The 21769-nt window shown below is 42.1% G+C and overlaps 1 protein-coding gene across 2 annotated transcripts in view; it reads left to right on the top strand.

Moving 5' to 3' along the window:
• Positions 1-21769, top strand: part of LOC310846064 (glypican-5-like) — a 395774-nt gene that overhangs the window by 66563 nt on the left and 307442 nt on the right. The gene's annotated exons all lie outside the window — the stretch shown is intronic.

The raw sequence follows: 21769 nt of genomic DNA, 5'->3' as shown, positions 1-21769 counted from the left end.
TCCAAGCCAGGTGGAAAAGGCCTATAAGCAAGGGAGCAGGTCTTCCAGGACTCACAGTCAATATACTTTAATCCACTACCAAGCCAGATACTTCAGAGTTGCTTCTTTGCAAATGGCTTTAGTCCCTAATTTACAATTAGAAAACTATAATCTTTGAGAATTCTTAGAGAACAGATGAGGTCCCTGTGGACTGGAGGTCTGCAAATGTTGTTCCCATCTTCAAAAAGTGGGGAAACGATGTCCCAGGTATCTATTGACTGGTCACCTTGACATCTATACCAGAAAGGTCCTAGAACAGATAATTAAACAGTTGGTCTGTGAGCACCTTGAAAAGGATGATCAGGTCTATGTTGTGCCAGGAAGTGGGGAGGAGCAGTTCTTTCCCCTCATTGCAGTCCTGATAAAAGTCCCTCTGAAACTACTCTCAGCCCTAGGAGGAAATAACCATTGGTGTTAAGTTGTGGGTTGACATAGCAGACGACACAGCGATTTCTCCAAAGCAGCTCTTTATTTTGTAAGCTGGAACTGAACTAACTGAGGAGCTCAGTCAGCCTGCTTATATAAAGCTCCAGAACAATGTAACTGTTGCCATTTTCTAAAACTATCCAATCACTGAACGTCACTTTTCGATCCTTCATTTGCATACAAAACTATCCAATCACTGAAAGTCACTTTTCGATTCTTCATTTGCATAACTATCTACAGTATCCCCCTGCTGGCCCAGGGTGAGAACTTCAGTACATAACCATTGGGATTATTTCGGCAAGCGGCTGGTCTCAGAAGGCAGTGATGTTACTCCAGCCCTGGTCATGAACCTCATCTTTGCCACATTCATTTTCTCTTATCCACATGCCCGATGACTGAAATTAAGTTTCAGAAATGGCCTTTTGGTTTTTTTTTGCATGAAAACCTTTTGCCGTTATTTGCACATGGCTTATCTTGGTTATGACTTAAAATCTAGAGTGTGGCTACTGATCTGTGCTCTTGCTAATGAAATTATATCTGTATTTGCTTAAATGTTTGTGTCTTACACTGTAAATGTCAAGGCCCCTGCTGGAATGCTGATTCTGACCTTTTTGCATAGGATGCAGATTTCCAGCATTTGGAGGGAGTCATGCAGGTTTCCTCCCTGTGCTCACTGTGGAGGTGTAATCTGTTGGCTTTTTGCAGTTTGGTAGCGCTGCAGAGAGCTTGCTGGGGAGACCATGCATTAAAAAGAGACTCAAAAAGTACTTAAACAAGGTTTTAATTACAAAAACAAAAACTCCTTATACACCAAATACATCAACAGCAAACCAAACCCAACCCCCAGGGTAATGGGAGAGCTAGGTGCTGCTCCTTATATACTACACCCAAATGCTGACACACCTTAATCAATACAACTCAGCAGCACCTGCTATGTTTCACAGCTGTAAAGGTAGCTTTATATGGCTGCTCAAACTCTTAAAAAAAATCCTTGCTCAATATATCTGCGATTGACGTGAATAAAGCTTGCATTAACTTTCCCCAGTGAGAAAACCAGTTTGGAACCTGGCAGTATTAGTATCTTAAGTTGCCTTTCTTCCCAACTTTCCCTCTTGTTCCTCGCCTTTAAACATAGGCCTTTAACATTTCAACTGGCACAGCTTTCTCCAGGAAGAATATTCAGTACTTTGGAATTTTTGCCTATAATTCAGTTATTAAAGACACGACACATTTGATCATCTCGCCAGACTGAAAGAATTATTTAACAAATCATGTCAACACCATCACAAAAAGGGAATATATCGACGAAAATGTGGCCTGTGGAGGTGGACATCTTTTCCCCACCAAAAATGCCTGTGGCAATGATGCTACTTGATGACATGGCATTTTTCTCAGGAGCATACAGTCCAGGAGAGCATCTGGAGCAGTTCTGCTGCCACGTCAAGGAACGGCAAGGCTTTTTTATAGCTACAAAAAGAAAGCAAGAACCTCAGCCACCTTGTAAGGTATCAGGATGTAGAGGAAAGGGAAGAAATTTGGTATAGCGATGGTTGCTGTTATTAATTTTTTTTTTAAAAAATAAACCACTCTTCATCTAAATGGGTTCCTGGACCGTGTACAATAAAAAAAATAGAATAGACAAGAGTAACACTAGTGGCTAAGAAGGGACATGGGTGGCGCTGTGGTCTAAACCACTGAGCCTCATGGGCTTGCCGATCAGAAGGTCGGTGGTTCGAATCCCTGTGATGGGGTGAGCTCCTGTTGCTCGGTCCCTGCTCCTGCCCACCTAGCAGTTCGAAAGCACGTCAGAGTGCAAGTAGATAAATAGGTACTGCTCCGGCAGGAAGGTAAATGGCGTTTCCGTGTGCTGCTCTGGTTTCGCCAGAAGCGGCTTAGTCATGCTGGCCACATGACTTGGAAAAACTGTCTGTGGACAAACATTGGCTCCCATAGCCAGTAAAGTGAGATGAGCGCCGCAACCCCAGAGTTGTCTGAGACTGAACTTAACTGTCAGGGGTCCTTTACCTTTACCTTTACCTTTAGTGGCTAAGAAGCTGTAAAGGAAGAGTTAAATCTTTCCCCTGCCATAAACTTAATAGGAGACCTTAGGCAAGCTCCTCTTTCTCTGACTCAGTCCTCCTGCCTGCAATATGGGAGATAATTTGACTGTACCTTACAGAGTTGTAAGGATTATAACTAGATTATGCATATAAATCACTTTGAACACTAGAAAGTCCTGCAAACATCATTGTCTTTATAGCTCTTGCTGTTATTAAAAGTTTCATCCAATACTGAACATTTGTCATCTTGGCTCCTGTCACTTGATTTGTCTAGATCCATTTTATCAACTTCTTGGTTGCAACAATTACACTTATACACACCATTAAGTATTTCATAATGAGTAATTTAATATATTTTTTTGTTCTTTAAATTGTGACTTGTACAGAATAAATGTGCTGTTGCTTATTTAAAAGTTACTATATAACAATTAAAATCTCTTAAGTGGTAATGTTAAAAGTACACAGTGTTTTTATAAATGATTACCATGTAACAGCTCTCCCTTTAAACTTCTTAAGTTCATCAGTATGTTCCATGCACCGAGTAGGACTTAATAGTGCATTTTTCAAGAACTTCAGCCTTTCTCTAAGTAATTGTTCAGAACTGTTGGACATCCTTTTTTTTTTACTTTTGCTTTGATATGAATTGGTAGAGTTGGTACTGTCTTTAACAGCCTATGGTAACGGTTCTTGGTCTTTAACTGTAGATTGATCTGCACTCACTAAGGGGTGATTAGCCTTATCTCTATCCTTGCCATTAAAGCCTTCAGGCTACTATATGAAAATCAGAGGAGCTGACCAGGGAGGTTTTCTCCCCTTCTGTTCAGTTGCCCTTGAACCAGTATTGGATTCACTGAACTCTCCTCTCGAACCCTTTTATTTCCTGCTAAAATCATTCTGTTTCCTCCCTCTATGGAGAACAACACTTACTGCAGTAATATCTCAGTTTGAAAGGTTTCCATTATTATGCCAGAATTACAGATTAATATAATTAAAGAATCTAGCTAGGTCATTGCTGGCAGCAGTCGGGAGGAAATCAGTGTCTCGTTGCAGTTTGGAACTTGAAAGTTCATTATCCTTTACAGTAATGAGAGGCAAATATCATTTAGCAGCTCATTACCAAGATAAATACAACATGCGACTGCATATTTTAATGCACCTTCAAAATCCAAATGTAAAATGTCAGAAGTTACGGAAGTTCTCATTTTAAGGGGATGCCATTTGTAGATACGAAACCCTAATTACTAATTTTCTGACCAGTCTTATTACTTATTTAAGCCCATCCATATTAGATACTTCCATCTACTCTGACTCCATCGCCATTGTTCTGTAGTGAATATCTCTTTATTATTATTATTTTATCTCTCACTAAAGAAACCTCTTACAGACTTTAGCATCATAACAACAGTGTGATCATTTCAGAGCCTGCCTTTATTTACTCTCGTTTTACTGGGACTATTCCTGAGACTTTAGCTGCATCCCGACACCACTTCCCAAAAATTTAGAAAGTGAAGCTTTCTCTGGCATGATAAACAGGTGGAAAAACCTTCAGCTTGCTTGATTTCTGCATGCCTGGTCTGTTATTAAAGGCAGATGAGTGGAGCTGTAGGCACCACTGGCAGTTCTGTTCCTGGAGTCAATAACAGCTGCAGGAGGGGAGAGATGCAGACCAGGACGGTGGAGAGCAAAGGGTTAAATTCCACCCTCCCCAGTAATACTGGTTCTGATCAATGGCCCACACAATTTATTTGTGAAGGTGGGGGGGATGCATAATTGCCAACTGAATGCTTAATGCAAAGTGTAGCATAGCCCTCAGTGTATTTAAGCAGGTCCATCTTATTTAAATTTGTATTTAAAACACAGAATGAGATAGCATAGATCGACATGGGCAGTTGCTTTGCAGTGAATGCTTAAAAAAATACCCTCATCAGTTCTCAAAGCCAGCCCTGCAGTTTCACATGAACTGGGCACGACTGTAGCCTTGGCTTCCCTGCATTTCCACATGGTTTCAGGAGAAAGGGGAGCACGCGACTCACTATTCATTCAGAATTTCTGCACTGCTTTTCCAAATGCAGTGCCAAGTCGAATTACAGATAGAATAAGATTAAAAACAGCCCATGGAATATACATAGGAAAACTTTTTTCTTTTTTAAGCCATAGAGTTGGCTCTCTGGTCTCGCATGGGGAACTTTTAAGCAACAACCAGACAGTAAAAAGTTATAGAATACCACACACAGAAAGACAAGTAGGGATGGAGGACAGATCCCTCATATGTGACATGAAACAGATTTCATTTATGGTGACATAAAAAGATTTTACAGTTTATTTTAAGTTTATTGTTTGGTTCAGCGAATTTGATGTGCAGTAAAACAGAAAACTTAATATATATTGGAATGCAGAAAGAAAAAAACTGTGACAAGGCTAATTAGCCACATACCTTACTTTAGAATCTTTATCCTAGTACTAATAATATTGCGGGTGAAAGAAAGTGTGTGTGTGTGTGGTGCTTGCACTAAGGAGTTATAGCTTACTAAAATACACCTCTCAGAAATGTTTTTTCACTTAGTTGTAGAAAAAAATGCCCCACTACCTGCCCTGTTAAGTATTCATCCAATTAATGATTCCCATTCACAGTGAGGGGAGGTAGCATTTCCCTTACCCTCAACTGGCTTTGTGACATCCTCATATAGGTAAATCTTTATTGGCTAGGTAGAGTTGTGAAGAAGCATATTTAGGTGTGGCCAAATCTTCATTTCTTTAATAATAATAATAATAATAATTTATACCCAGCCCATCTGGCTGGGTTTCCCCCAGCCACTCTGGGCAGCTTCCAACAAAACACTACAATACAATAACCTTTTAAACATTAAAAGCTTCCCTAAACAGGGCTGCCTTCAGATGTCTTCTAAAGGTTTGGTAGTTATTTTTCTCTTTGACATCTGGTGGGAAGGCATTCCACAAGGCTGGTGCCACTACCAAGAAGGCCCTCTGCCTGGTTCCCTGTAATTTGGCTTCTTGCAGCGAGGGAACTGCCAGAAGGCCCTTGGTGCGGGACCTCAGTGTCTGGGCAGAACAATGGAGGTCGAGATGCTCCTTCAGGTATACTGGACCGAGGTCGTTTAGGGCTTTAAAGGTCAGCACCAACACTTTGAATTGTGCTTGGAAACGTGCTGGGAGCCAGTGTAGGTCTTTCAAGACCGATGTTATATGGTCTTGGCGGCCTCTCCCAGTCACCAGTCTAGCTGCCACATTCTGGATTAATTGTAGTTTCCAGGTCACCTTCAAAGGTAGCCCCACATAGAGCGCATTGCAGTAGTCCAAGTGAGAGATAACTAGAGCATGCACCACTCTGGCGAGCCAGTCTGTGGGCAGGTAGGGTCTCAGCCTGCGTACCAGATGGAGCTGATAAACAGCTCCCCTGGACACAGAATTGACCATGTGCCTCCATGGACAGCTGTGAATCCAGAATGACTCCCAGGCTGCGCACCTGGTCCTTCAGGGGCACAGTTACCCCATTCAGGACCAGGGAGTCCTCCACACCTGCCAGTCTCCTGTCCCCGCAAAACAGTACTTCTGTCTTGTCAGGATTCAACCTCAATCTGTTTTGGCTTTGTGATGCTGTCCAAATGTCAGATCAAATCAGCTGTATGTTGATGTCATCCACTGTTAATGCTAGATGTGATCAGGCCACTCCTGGGCTTCCAGGGCCTCCTCACTACTGACTTCTGTCAGCCATGGCTGTGTTTCCTTTATTTTAATTTTTCTCCAGCTCTGAGATGAGTACCTGCCATTAGTCCCATCCCTGTTGTAGCATTGGCCCAGACCAGGGGTCCGCAACCATCCCTCAGATCATGTGGTGGGCCAGACTATATTTTGAAAAAAAATATGAACAAATTCCTATGCCCCACAAATAACCCAGAGATTCATTTTAAATAAAAGCACACATTCTACTCATGTGAAAACACCAGGCAGGCCCCACAAATAACCCAGAGATGCATTTTAAATAAAAGCACACATTCTGCTCATGTAAAAACACCAGGCAGGCCCCACAAATAATGCAGAAATGCATTTTAAATAAAAGGACACATTCTACTCATGTAAAAACACGCTGATTCCTGGACTATGCACGAGCTGGACTGAGAAGGTGATTGGGCCAGATCCGGCCCCCGGGCCTTAGGTTGTCTACCCCTGGTCGAGACAAAATGGATTAATATAAAAAAGCATAAAAATGCATTATATTGGGGAACGTTGCTTTGTTAAATGTCTATCATAGGCAAAATTGTGTATTAGGAGAAATTTGCACTAAAATGCTAATGAATTCTTATGAGTACTTGAAAAATGATAACAATTCTCTACATTGCCACAGAATGATGTGGAAATGTTGAGAACAGAGCTAGTCAGAAGTAAACAAACCTAATTTACATGGGACTTACTCAGTAAGCTTGCATAGGATTGCTACAGTTGTTGGCTTCCATATGTCTCGGGAAACCATGGGTGATAATGGGAGAGTTAACCTTAAGTTGGTGTTCCTAGAATCATCGTACTGTATGCAGTGGTTGGACCTACATTTTTGGAGCCCTGAAACTTGAACTGTTGTGGGGGTCCCTTCGCATCCAAAAATGAGATCTGGGTAGCCACTGTTATCTTCTTCAGTGATGTTTACAACAAGCTACTGATTCTCAGACTTTGGGATTGTTGAAAGATATACAACAAAAAGTTGATGAATTTGAGTTGTGCGACTCAAATTGGGTTCTACCTGACCCATTTTTTAAAAAAGCAACATGAACTAAAGTCGCTTCTGGGGCCCCTCTGGGATTAGAGACCCTGAAGTCTAAGGTTCATTAGTTCTATATTATTGATGCTTTTGAATTATGGTGCTGGAGGGGACTCTTGAGAGTCCCATGGACTGCAAGAATATCAAACCTATCCATTCTTAAGGAAATCAGCTCTGCGTGCTCACTGGAAGGACAGATCCTGAAGCTGAGACTCCAATACTTTGGCCACCTCATGAGAAGAGAAGACTCCCTGGAAAAGACCCTGATGTTGGGAAAGATTGAGGGCACAAGGAGAAGGGAATGGCAGAGGACGAGATGGTTGGACAGTGTTCTCAAAGCTACCAGCATGAGTTTGACCAAACTGAGGGAGGCGGTGGAAGAAGACAGGAGTGCCTGGCATGCTCTGGTCCATGGGGTCATGAAGAGTCGGGCATGACTAAACAACTAAACAACAACAACAACAACAACAACAACAACAACAAGTTCTATACCAGGCCTGACTGCATGGAGTTGGAAGGACCCCATGGCTCATCTATTCCCTTGCAGTGCACAAATAACTGCTATTCAACAAAGTTATACTCAGAGCAGGCCTATTAAAATGAATGAATCTAACTTAGTAACGTCCATTAATATAAGTGGGCCTACTCTTGAGCAAACCCTGAATACTACCCTTGCAGCATATCTGCTGAATTAAGTAGGACTTGACTCAGGTAAGCGGGTATAAGATTGCAGCCCCAGAGATGTTGCGCTTTCTGAGAACCGCAAACCTATGTTGAAGACCAGGGCTCTAAATTATGGAAGCTGGTGTATGGGAAATACATACACGTTTAAGTCTTAATGACCCATATGGCTCATTGTCATAATAACGAAAAACTTTACATTATAAAAAGTTACAATGAGGGAGAGGACATATCTACCATGATCCCTGAGCAAAAGCGTAGGTGAGATTAAATGCAGCCCAAATTTCATAACTCTCAGAGCTGTGGGACTAGCAAGTCATGCTTGGCTGTGAGAGATTCATGGCTTCCAACATGATTAAGTTATGGGTCAGCAAATCAGTAATTATAGATGAATTGTTTAAAGACGTTGATAAACAGGCTCTGTCAGTTCTTCCTGCATGTGCTACTTCTCAAATGGGAGCAAGTACTGCTAGATTAATGGGCTGTTCCTTACGTGGAAAGGTGTCTGAGGCCTAGCAGAGATTATCAGCCACCGTGTACAATTGCATCTGGGAAGGGCACGGTCATTAAAATGATGGCTTCTACCCTTGTCGCTTATTTTATCGATCCGGGCACGAGAAGGAAACATCCGTTCCTCATGCAGACATGAACATTTTTAGATAGCAAGACTTGGCATGCATTTTTCATGGTTCGAGACTGACTGTGTTTAACAGCTTTTCTCAACTTGTTCCGGTTGCAAAAGAGCCATAACGAACAGTTCATTAATCACTCGTTTTAAACACAGTTGCCATTTCTCACCTGTGTATTCTCTTTTCAGAATTAGCAGAGATGACATTCATTGAAAATCCAACATAGGGGGTGTGGGGAACCTATTTTTTTTTTTGCTTGAGGGATGCATTCTGTTCTGGGCAATCCTCTGGTAGGAGGGGCCAGAGGTAAAAGCAACAGATGTTGCTAACAGGAGGCTAATTTCCTCTCAGATCTTTCTCTATTCTGTATGTAAATATGCACAAGGCATTATTAGAGTTCCAGGGCACATTCCAGTTAGGCAACAAACAAACAAACAAACAAAAACCACCTCAAGGAGAGTGCAAGGTGGGTTCAGTTCTCTGTGTGGGGAGAGTTTCATTTCTCTGATAAAAATAGGGATGTCCTATTCAATAATAATAATAATAATATTTTTTTATTATTTATACCCCACCCATCTGACTGTGTTGCCCTAGCCACTCTGGGTAGCTTCCAACATGTATAAAAACAGAATAAAACATAAAACATTAAAAAAAATTCCCCATACAGGGCTGCCTTCAGATGACTTCAAAAAGGTTGTATACATGGCTCGAGGGTCACATAACTCCATATCCTCCAACATTTTTTTGATGAAAATAGGGATGTCCTAAGGAAAAGCGGGCCGTTCTGGGACCAAATCAGAAACTGGGATGGCTTCTGTAAATCCAGTACTATCCCTTGAAAATAGGGACACTAAGAGGGTCTGTGCATAATCTGCTACAAATATGAAAGACCATGTCTAGTCTAAGTCATCCAGTGAGCTTAATGGCTGAGGGAGGATTTGAACCTTGGTCTCCCAGATCCAGACCTCTACACTACCCTGGCTTTGGGCTCATGGAGGAGACCAATTATCCCCAGCAATGTGAGCTTCTCTTAGTAGGTTTTAGCTGACACAGAATTCAGATGCCTCGTAATTCTTTTTGAATTCTTTTGCAGCCTATGTCTCCTTTGGAAGTTACAGTTCCATTCTCCTGTTTTCTGGCAGTTAGCCCCAAAATGGCCTAGGGCACACAGGTGTGTAACAACAACTTAAAGTTCAGGTGTGAGGCACACATCTGTCAAAGTGCTGCAGACTTTCTCCAGAGTTCACACACCTTGTGCTTGTGTCTGATCTTTTGCGAAGTATGTCTACATACACGCAGACGCACAGATCTGTGGGACTTTGTCTCTGATTTCCAATAAGCTAGAGGCTAGCCTGATTCACGTAGGAACCGTGAACCACCAACTTAAAGGAACAGAACTTCAGTTTCCAAGAAATTATGTGTAGGATCAAACAAGAAAGGATTTAATGCTAATGCTACAACATTTGCACAACTTAATCCCGCACTCCGTGGCTTGCCATATAATTGCACTGGCTCTCTTCACAAACATTGAATTAGCATCACCGTTTAGCATGCACTTCATATGGTAGTTTTCAAAAAGTGCAGTTCAAGTATTTGAACAGTAGGAAAAATAGCGCTTTCTCCCTTTATGAAAGGGCATAGTGTTACATGCTCGATATTTCATTTCTGAGTAGAGGCACGACATGGAAATGATCAGAACAGCAGGAAAAAGTCTTGGGAAAATGTAAAAGGGTATGAAGACATAAGAATGCATTGGAACTGTGTGGCATTTGTGCTCGGCCCTAGTAGTTGCTATTACTGAATCTATATTTCTTCAAGATCTTCCATATGTTCCAGCCCTTCTCTTTTTTATGTAAAAAATTCTGTCCTTGTAGCTGTTCACAGATTTTTTGTCTTCAGTGATTTTCGGTTTAGGCTGGTTGTTCTGCTTGCTTCTTCCCCCTCATTTCTTGAATCAATTATATATTTTGACGTCTTCTCTGAGCCTATCTGATTTACTGAGCATTTAGAAAAAGAAGAAAAGAAGAAGTGGTAGATTCTCAAAACAAACAAGATGCTGTTCAATTCCGATTCCTATTTGCTTCCTCATAGGAATTTATTGAATTTCTATCTTGCCCTTCCTTCTGAAGGAGCCCAAGGTGTCATGCTAGCATTTTATTATTCTGAGTTGTTAGCATTGCCATTCATTTTTCTGGTTTTCAGTTGGTTCCTCAAAGTCTCTAGAAGCTAAATCTCTATGTGTGGTGAGTAGATGGATTTTATTTCTAGTATAGAAGCATGAATGTGAAGGTTCCTGTCAGTCTCCATGCTGGTGAGGATCCCTTTGAGCTGTTGATAACACAAATACAGAATATGACAGACAAAGGGAACTAGACATGTTTATGAAGGATAAGCCTGTCAATGGCTACACCCAATAAATAAATCCAATCTGTTACTCTGGATGATGTGACATGGCAAAACTGGAAGGGGAATAAGCAATGAGGCAAGAGCCTGAATGTGTGGTGTATACTAGCCATGTTGGGAACGAGGATGCTAGACTATTGGTCTGACATTCACAGAATGGCTCTTACATTAAGAGCCTTTACTAATTTGTAATAGGTATGGGGGCTTGAGGGATGCAGGTGGCGCTGTGGGTTAAAGCCTCAGCGCCTAGGACTTGCCGATCGAAAGTTCGGCGGTTCGAATCCCTGCGGCGGGGTGCGCTCCCGCTGCTCGGTCCCAGCGCCTGCCAACCTTGCAGTTCGAAAGCACCTCCGGGTGCAAGTAGATAAATAGGGACCGCTCACCGGCGGGAAGGTAAACGGCGTTTCCGTGTGCGGCTCTGGCTCTGGCTCTGGCTCTGGCCAGAGCAGCGATGTCACGCTGGCCACGTGACCCGGAAGTGTCTCCGGACAGCGTTGGCCCCTGGCCTCTTGAGTGAGATGGGCGCACAACCCCAGAGTCTGGCAAGACTGGCCCGTACGGGCAGGGGTACCTTTACCTTTATGGGGGCTTGATGAGAGTCTTTGGTATGGGAAAATGCTCCCTGTTTGTAGCTCTATGTAATCTAATGGACACTTTTATTTAACCTGCCTCTTGTCTTACCATGAATTGGTCCCTGGATTACGCTGACATTTTTTTCCTGGCACTACAGACTAATATGGTTTCTTGTACTTCTTGTTCCTTTGATTAGATTTTTGATCTGATCCTCCCCTCCTGAGTTGCCATGCACTCAGCCAAACCCAGCAAGAATTAAATGAAAAGGAAACTGAGTTCTGAAGCCCCTTGCAGTATATATCTTGAGGGTGTCCTCCCAGGTCTGTATTCACTTAGTGCAAACAGTTGAACAAAATAATCCACAGAAGAAAGGACACACACACACACACACACACACACACACACACACACACACTTCAGGTTTTTTAGGGTGAAAGATTTCCCAGATTTGAGCAATCCATATGCTCCTGTGGAGTTGCACAGCAAGTACTATAAGGTGAATTACAGATGTCTGTAGAACTCCTGCAGTCTAAGAGGTCTGTAGTGCTGTGTGAATGATGTTAAAACGCTGGCTGTTTTATGCAGTATATATTTATGAAGCAGGCCCACTCATTTAGTCAACCTGTCACTGTCAAAATTAAAAGAGGTGCTGATATTATAGCATTTTATGCTGCATTTGTGAATGGCGTAGCCCAGCTTGCTTGGTTAATCCAGTCTGTTCTAATAATTAATAGAAAAGATTATGCCACCAGCTTAGACCAAACAATGTCTAAGCTGGTTTCTTTTGTCAACTGTGACCACTTCTTCTCCTGCTGGGAGCCCTGCTGCCTAATCCCAACTGCATGTGTACTGACATCACTTATGTGTTTCTTTATAAAAAATATTTATAGACTGCGGGTTTGCAAGGCGGTGTCCAACAAATTTTCAAGTACAAGAAAACATGAAATACCATGCAAACAGTGCAGAATAACCATAAAGATGATGGGCTCATTTTGGGAATAGTTTTAAAAACTACCTAGGCCTGGCAGGATTTAAAAAAAAAAAGTCACCAAGAGATGCCTGAAATTCATAGCAAGGATGCCTGCTGAATCTCTGGTGGACGAATATTCCATAGCATGGGATGAGCAATGTTAAATGCTCAACTTCTAGGTGAATCCATTTGGGCTTCTGAAACCTCCAGAATTTCTCAACCTGTGGGTCCTCAGTTGTTGTTGGACTACAACTTCCATCACCCCTAGCTAGCAAGGCCAGAGCTCAGGGATGATGGGAATTGTAGTCCTACAACATATGGGGACCTACAAGTTGAGAACTGCTGCTACAGGTGGTTTTATTCTTTGGTTTGGGATGATGAAGATGAAGAAGAAGATGCTTTTGAATCCACCCATCTGACTGGGTTGCCCCAGCCACTGTAGGCTGTTGGGATATAAGGGGACTCATTGATAAGGGGAAACAGATCTGCCACACACTTGGAGTGGAGCCTGAAAATAGCCAGACTTGGCATGCAGAAGCTTCACTCCCCGTCATCTCCTGTTAAAAGAAGCAGCTAATGTGAGAGACCTTTACTGGAGATCCCAGAGGGCAGCTGTCATTCTGTGTACGAGACTGTGTGAGACTGGGAAAATATTCCAGCCTCTTGCAAGGCAACTTTGTATGCCCCTATGGTAACTCAGCAGAGCCAATCCACACCATACACCTGAAGCATAATGATGCCACCTTAAACAGTCATGGTTTCCACAAATATTTCTGGGAGCTGTAGTTTAAGGGCACTGGGAGTTGTTGGAAGGTCCCACTCTCTATGTCCCTCATGGAGCCACAAATGCCAGAGTTCTCCATGAAGAGGGATTGATTGCTAGATCACTCCAGGAATTGTAGCTCTGGGAGCAATCTAGAGGTCTCCGAACAACTCACAGCGCCCTTAACAAACTACAGCTGCCAGAATACTTTGAAGGAAGCCATGACTTTTTGAAGTGGGATCACAGTGCTTTTACTCTATGGTGTGAATGTGGTCACTGTGTCATAATTGTAATGGTAGCCATTGGTGTCTTATGTTATTCTCTGTCATTTTAGTTTAGGCTGAGCTCCTTTTGTACTGACATTTTAATGGGTTTTAGAAATGTATATTTGTGTATTTTAATATGTTGCACACTTAACCAGGTGGTGAAGAGCAGCGTAGAAGCAGATAAGTAAGAAAATGAAGTGTTACATCATCCCATTACTGGGGCCTAGCTGAATGATGGTTTCTTTCACAGGCAGGGGATTAAGATTAGTGAACAACTGTGTCCTGAAAGCCAAATGGAGTCATAAAAAATACATCCACAACTCAATGTAGAGATCTGAGTGATTAGTATTAAAATCAAGTGAATGATAGTAAAATCTGACACATGTGCTTTTTATGATTGGGTTTCATCTTTAATGCCTTAAGAGGCAAGGAGTGCTGTAGTGTATGGGGATGGGGGATGGTGAGGTGTGTGATCTATGTGCTGGCAGATGTGAGCATGCTCGGAATAATTTAACGTACTTATAAGACCTTGGGCTGAGGATGAAACCTGCATGAGTTAGAAAAAGACCTTGATGTCTGTAATACACTCTGCTTTATTTGCACTTTTAGAAGTATTGAGTACATTGTAACTCGTACTCTAATTAATACATGTCTTTTAGCTGCTTTGCTACACAACTACTTCTAAGGAGCTGTTTAATGCATACCATAAACCCTCCTTGCATTTCTCTTTGATGGAGATTTGCAGCATGCAGACAAATTAACTTTAAGCCTTTTGTGCTTCTCTGTTTGGGACTTGGAGATTTTTCCTCCCTACCCAGAAGTCTATCTTCTACATCTCTGCCAACTTTTTTCACATTTCTAAGAGACAGTTGGGTTTAATTTGTCACAATATAGGGAGAGTTACCATTGTCTTCCTGTTTTTATTATTTTATTTTGGAAGCAGTATTGAAGATGATAATCTTCAGTTTCTCTGTGAGAGGTTTTATTAATTTAGGGCAGCTTACAGTTTACTTGTGAAGAAAAGAAGAAATGAATACTTCGTATGCATTTCAGATATAGTTTATTACACTGCTATCTCATGCAAGGCATAGAAACACCGGCAATCGATTACTGCAAGAACTTTCAGTACAGTGGTACCTCAGGTTAAGAACTTAATTTGTTCTGGAGGTCTATTCTTAACCTGAAACTGTTCTTAACCTGAGGTTCCACTTTAGCTAATGGGGCCTCCCACTGCCACTGCGCCACTGCCGCACGATTTCTCTTCTCATCCTGAAGCAAAGTTCTTAACCCAAGGTACTATTTCTGGGCTAGCAAAGTCTGTAACCTGAAGCGTCTGTAATCTGAAGCGTCTGTACCACTGTAATTACCTTTGTTCCTTAGTTCCCTCCCCTCCACTGATCATATAATATAGTCCAAACAGGTGTGTTCTGTACCTATGAATCTCTTAGCGTCAGTTAATGTCAGTGGGAATTGTCCAGAGACTCTGGGATGGCCGCATGCTGATATACATATATATATATATATAGCTGTGAATAGCTAGTTCCCAGGCAAGATTTTTGCCTAATGTTGTAAAATTGGCTGAGGTTTCTTCTAAAAAGGCACCACCCTCTTGCTTTCCTGTCTGTCTTGGGACCACCCGAGACATTGCCTTCCATTGCTTAATAATATTTTGTCCACCGCAAGGGTGGTACCCCCATTTCAGCTGCGAGGTGGGCTCAGTGTCCCACTTACTGCTTTCAATTGCATCAATGTTTGGTGTTTAGCCCTTGTTGTTTGATGTGAAGCTGTCACATGGGGTCTCTTGGGTTTCCAGAGATGTGGCCTCTGGCATGTTGAGTAGGCTATGCTGCTTGTCTATAGAGGGTTGAAGTAGTAGGTGGGAGAACTGGAACAAAGCACTCAAGAGGGACATAAATATGGCTTTATATTGCTTCTTCAGAAATAATAAAGGTGCTTCTCTCTCAATAATAATAATTTATTTATACCCCACCCATCCGGCTGGGTTTCCTCAGCCACTCTCGGCAGCTCCCAACAGATTAAAAACAGAATAAAATATCAAACATTAAAAACGTCTGCCTTCAGATGTCTTCTAAAAGTCAGATCGTTGTTTATTTCCTTGACATCTGATGGAAGGACATTCCACAGGGAGGGTGCAACCACCAAGAAGGCCTTCTGCCTGGTTCCCTGTAACCTCACACCTCGCAGGGAGGGAACCACCAGAAGGCCCTCAGTGCTGGATCTCAGTGTCCGGGCTGAACGATGGGGGTGGAGACACTCCTTCAGGTATATTGGGCCGAGGCCATTTAGGGCTTTAAAGGTCAGCACCAACACTTTGAATTGTGCTTGGAAACGTATTGGGAGCTTGAGCTTTTGAAACAAACACACACACACACACACCACCACCACCACCACCACCACCTTGGAGGTATTACAAGAAATATTATGTCCATGTTCAAAGAGCTGAGGGATGAGATGGTATGTTATATATTCTGAATGAAATTTCAGTCTGAGTCATAAATCATTTAACTTCTTAGAACACTATGACATGGTTGGCTGTGTTTATTTTAGATGGTATTTAAAACTAAACATAGCACTTTCCATTTCAAAGTTTTTTGAATTCATATTACCCTTTTTCTTCTCAATCACAAAAAGAAAGGATAAAGACTGAAATATGTTTGAGAAACACCAAAGCTAGAGAAAACACTGGGATTACAAATTATTTTCCTTGACACCTATGATGAATCTTTCATGCTTCACACTTTATTGTTTTAGCCCTCCTTTTATTGCATTATTCCTCCTTTTTTTAGGGCAGCAGGTTAACTGCTAAGCTTAATGGTAAAAAGAACACACATTGTCTTTTATTCCCATATGTTGAAGAACTTTCCTTAAGGGAATAGGACTGCAAGAAAGAAAAGTTCAGAGCACTTGTCATATTTATAGGGAGATGAGAAAATTTCTGGTAAGGGCATAACATTTATGTGTTACATTTTTTTTATTCCACCCTTACTTCAAAGAGCCCAAGGAAGTGTACATGATTCCCCACTAGAGATCCTGGAGAATTTTGACAAAAATAGAAATGGGAGTGGAAATTGCCAGTGTTTGTTATTGGTCCCATGTCTGGAAAGAAAATCAATCTTCTGAATACCATTGATATTTGCAGTTGTTGTTGCTTTTGGTCTGCAAATGATATGTAATTGATTACATTTTCCCTGTTCTTAGCGTTCTGTTTCCTTTGTATTGAAATTAATGAGATGGAAGAGGATAATGGCAGCATAATTTATGTAATCTGCATAATTAAACACATAAATTATCTAAGTGATGTAATTTTGCTATGGTAGACAGTGAGTAATAGAAGATGGACTGCAGCAGAACAGGATGAGTGCTGCATGCATTGAATGTGAACTGAACTGAATTTCTTTCCCATCTTTCCTTCAGCCTAGGATATTTGCAGGATTGACTTCTCCTTCTCTATATTTTTGCCCATTCACTGTGGTCTTCTACACTGGCTCCCAGTATGTTTCCAAGCACAATTCAAAATGTTGGTGCTGACCTTTAAGGCATAGCTGAAGGGACAGTCCCTTATTCCAGTGCCATGTCCAGCTGCTGTCCCTTATTGATGGATGTCCCTTAAATGTCCCTTAAATGATGTCCCTTAAATTTCAAAGGAAGCAGCTCCTCTCCCTCCCTCCCTGCCGGCCAGGGAGGAGGGAGGCTCCAACTGTGTTGCTCACCCAATAAGAAGTCTAAGAACGACTGGGAGGTGGAGCTTGCATGCCTTGTGTGTGGCTAGTTAATGCAAGCTGAGGGGTTTTTTGAATGCTGGACACCATTTTGTTGCATGTGCTGCTGCAAACTTTGCAGTGCAAAGCCAGGCCAGGGAGCCATCTTAAGTTGAGGCTGCATAGGCCTTGTGGTGCATGTGATTCAGATTCTATTCAGTTGAACCTCTGGTTACAAAGTTGGTTGGACAGTGTTCTCGAAGCTACCAGCGTGAGTTTGACCAGACTGCAGGAGGACAGGAAGACTGGAGTGCCTGGAACAGGTGAGGCTGCAGGTCCCTTATTTTGGCTGCTGGTCCCTTATTTTCAAGGCTGCTGGTCCCTTATTTTCAAATCTGTAAGTTGACAGCTATGCTTTAAGGCCCTAAAAGGCCTCAGCCCTGTTTACCTGAAGGAGCGTCTCCACCCCCAATGTTCAGCCTGGACACTGAGATCCAGCAGCGAGGGCCTTCCGGTGGTTCCCTCACTGTGAGATGTGAGGTTACAGGGAACTAGGCAGAGGGCCTTCTCAGTAGTGGCGCCTGCCCTGTGGAACGCCCTCCCATCAGATGTTAAGGAGATGAGTAATTATATAACATTTAGGAAACATCTGAAGGCAGCCCTGTATAGACAAGCTTTTCAGGGTTTAATATTTTACTATGTTTTTATATATGCTGGAAGTTGCCCAAAGTGGCTGGGGCAACCCAGTCAGATGGGTGGGGTACAAATAATAAATTATTATTATTATTATTATTATTGACACACTTTGTTGTGCCACATGTGCCAGAGGTTTGTTCAGAAGTTGTTTGGACTAGGTTGAAGGGTACTGTAAAGGACACCTGTTGGGAGAAAAGCAATGACAAACCTAGACAGCATTTTGAAAAGCAAAGACATCACCTCGCCAACAAAGGTCCGTATAGTTAAAGCTATGGTTTTCCCAGTAGTGATGTATGGAAGTGAGAGCTGGACCAAAAAGAAGGCTGATGGCCAAAAAACTGATGCTTTTGAATTATGGTGCTGGAGGAGACTCTTGAGAGCCCCATGGACTGCACAAATATCAAACCTATCCATTCTGAAGGAAATCAGCCCTGAGTGCTCACTGGAAAGATTGAGGGCACAAGGAGAAGGGGACGACAGAGGAAGAGATGGTTGGACAGTGTTCTCGAAGCTACCAGCATGAGTGTGACCAAACTGCAGGAGGCAGTGGAAGATAGGAGTGCCTGGCGTGGGGTCACGAAGAGTCAGACACAACTAAACGATTAAACAACAAAAAAGTACCCCTGGGTGGTTAAGTCCAGTCAAACTTGACTATGGGTTGCGATGCTCATCTCACTTCAGGCCAAGAGAGCCAGTGTTTGTCCACAGACAGCTTTCCATGTCATGTGGCCAGCATGACTGAACAGCTTCTGGCAGAACAGGACACCGTGATGTGTGCCAGAGCCCACAGACACGCCGTTTACCTTCCCACCGCAGTGGTACATATTTATCTACTTGCACTGGCATGCTTTCAAACTGCTAGGTTGGCAGGAGCAGGGGCAGAGTAATGGGAGCTCACCCTGTCACGGGGACTTGAACCGCTGACCTTCCGATTGCCAAGAGGCTCAGTGGTTTATACCACAGCAAAGCAGCCCTTGCCCTGTGGAACATTCTCCCCACTGAAGATTTTCCTGTATCAGAGAAGTGCTTCCAACATGTATGGGTGCTTTTTTAGATTGTATCAAATAAAGCATTTTGAATCCTTCTTTTTTATATATACAGAAGGACTTGAAATGATTGTCTCTTGTGAAGGCACCCATTAAAACAAAGCCCACAATTTCAGTGTGTTTCTAACTGAGGTTAGAAAGCACTTCTCTTTGCTTTCTTGCCTGTTTTGCATTGCGGCATGGCTCCCAAATTCATGTTTAATTTGTGTTATTGACACATAGGGGCTGATCTGTGCTGTTGAAGGATAAAGGCTAACTCTGCTGTAATCCTAAGCATACTTACTGGAAAGTAATTTCCATTGAAATAAATGGATCCTACACCTGAAGTAATAATTCAGGACTGAAGGACCAGACACCACTGGCATAAGCAATCAGCATCTTTCTTACACACTTTTATGTAGAAGAGATTGATGTAAGTGGCTTTTATTAAGCAAACATTGCTGGGTTACAAGAGTATTTGATTTTCAGAGGTGATGTGAATGGTTGTTGATGAGAATAAATGAGTGAAGGAAAATTGGGTGCTAGATTTAACCGTGAAGCTTTGCTCTGTGTTTATCTCTGTGTGCCTTTGCTAGCTTGAATGAGATTGTAGTGAAAATGAAGTTTCAAGCTGTTGTTATGTAGATTCCCCCTTAAACACTGCTGGGATTATTGTTTGCTTTTACTAATAAAGTGTATAACATGCCTTATGTTGTCTTATGTTGCAGCTTTTGCTTTTGTTCTTTTGCATTGTCTTGCAGCTAAGGATTGCCCTCTGGAGTGTTGCAGCTTAGTACTATAACTGCTGCTCTTTTTCTTCCTATAAAATTATGAAAACCCTTCACATCTCTTTTACCTACAGTAGATCTGTTGTATTTCAATAGGAGTCTGATAGTCAAACCATATCTCCCTAGTCATCTCTGTACAGAAAATGGTGAAGAGTTACTCATTCCAGGATTGTGTTTTAATTGAAAATATTGGACATTAAAAGGGGCGGGGGGTGGAGAGACATCATTTTTGTAGTAGAGATTGCTCTAGACCTTGATGACATGATCGATGAAATAGGCAAGGCAAAGCAACTGAAAGAAAGCAGGAGGTGTAGTAGCATGAGGACTGGACTGAAATACAAGACCAGATTGATTCAGAGCTTGGCTGAGACAGGCCCAGAGAGGCCTCTGAAAACAAGGAACAGGGGGATATACTGATATTTTCTTCTGACAAGATCAATTGTAGGGATAACCCATTGACTTCTTCAGAAAGCCTCTGGTACTGAGTGCCATGGAGGATCGGTAACTGCTTTTTGGTCCAGATAACCTGATTTTTTCTAGGTTAGTACTTTATGTGTATAGTAGATTATTCTTTGTTCAGTAAAAGAGAGTAAGGAATCGCCAAAAAATTCTTTCCAGCTACGTTAAAATAGCATATATATATTTAAAAAGTGGCAGCTCTTAATTATATGCAGCATTGGTGGAATCTTTCACAGCCTGAGGATGTCCACATTGTGCTCTTTTATACACAGAGCTCACTTACATGCAGGAAATCACACAGTAGTTCCCACCTGTAGAATATAACGCACGTGTGTGTGTGTGTGTGTGTGTGTATTCATGCAAATTTTCTGTGTGTATAAGTGATTTTAAAACTTCTTATTGCTTCTTCCCAAGAAACACAGACCTGTTGCAAACCACTTGCAAAGGGTTAATGGCTTTGTGATTGTTTAGTGTGAGTGCTTGTAAAAGCTTATAGTGAGCAGTGAAAAAGCGCCTGTTATTTCCCCCTCCCTCCCTCCCCCCTTCCACATGCTTATGCATGTGGCTCTCATATAGGAATTCAGTATTGGAGCTCAATATCATGTTCACATGCTCTAGAGTGCTAAGGGCCTCTCTAGAATTCAAAAGGTAGTGACACAGAATCGCCCCATCACAGAGTGTGCAGCGAATAGCTACAGGGTCTCAAAGTCTCTTGATTTCTAAATAACTAAGCAGTTGAAGTTACCATACTTCCCCCCCACCAAACTCAATTACAATGTTCAACATCAAACATTCTGTGCCTCCCTATCTTTGTGTTTCTGCTCCCTATCTTTGTGCAGTATACATGCAGACACTTAGCTGCTGCACCGTGGAGCTAATTTTGTTATTTGTGGGCTGCTTTAAGCTATTTGAAGAAGGTGGAATCGTGCTAGCAACTTGGTATAAATATATCCCTATGAGCAAGGAACAAGACTGTAGCCCTTGCAATTTGGATAGGGCATGGTTGACATACCCTAACCCCCACCCAAAAAAGAATTGGGAAGAGGTATCCATACTCTTCTCAGCCAAGTGGTGCCATAAAAGTCTATCGTAGGAGTCGACTCCATAGCACACAACATCAAAGAAGAATATTGTGTTTCATCTGTATACTAGGTGTGTTCGTATTGCTGATTTGTGAGTTGAAAGGGAGGGTTTGTACAGTATTCTATTTTGATTATTTTCGGAACTGCTGTCATGTAAGTCGTCCTGAGTGTTGCTCATAAAGGCAGCCTAAACACATTTAAAATAAAATGAAGTATTGGGAGAGTTAGGTTTTTTCACAGACTGGGCTAAAGTAATTGAAAAGCAGGTAGTTCATTACCAGCTGAGTAGCTTTTCAATAACAACTTAGAACTATCCAGACCATTCTTTGTTATGTAGATATAACTATGCAGGGACATGGGTGGCGCTGTGGGTTAAACCACTGAGCCTAGGCTTGCCGATCAGAAGGTCGGTGGTTCAA

The sequence above is a fragment of the Podarcis gaigeae genome, assembly GCF_964106915.1.
Source record: "Podarcis gaigeae genome assembly, chromosome: 5".
In the NCBI taxonomy this organism is placed as follows: Eukaryota; Metazoa; Chordata; class Lepidosauria; order Squamata; family Lacertidae; genus Podarcis; species Podarcis gaigeae.
This window is presented reverse-complemented; position numbering and strand designations above follow the sequence as displayed.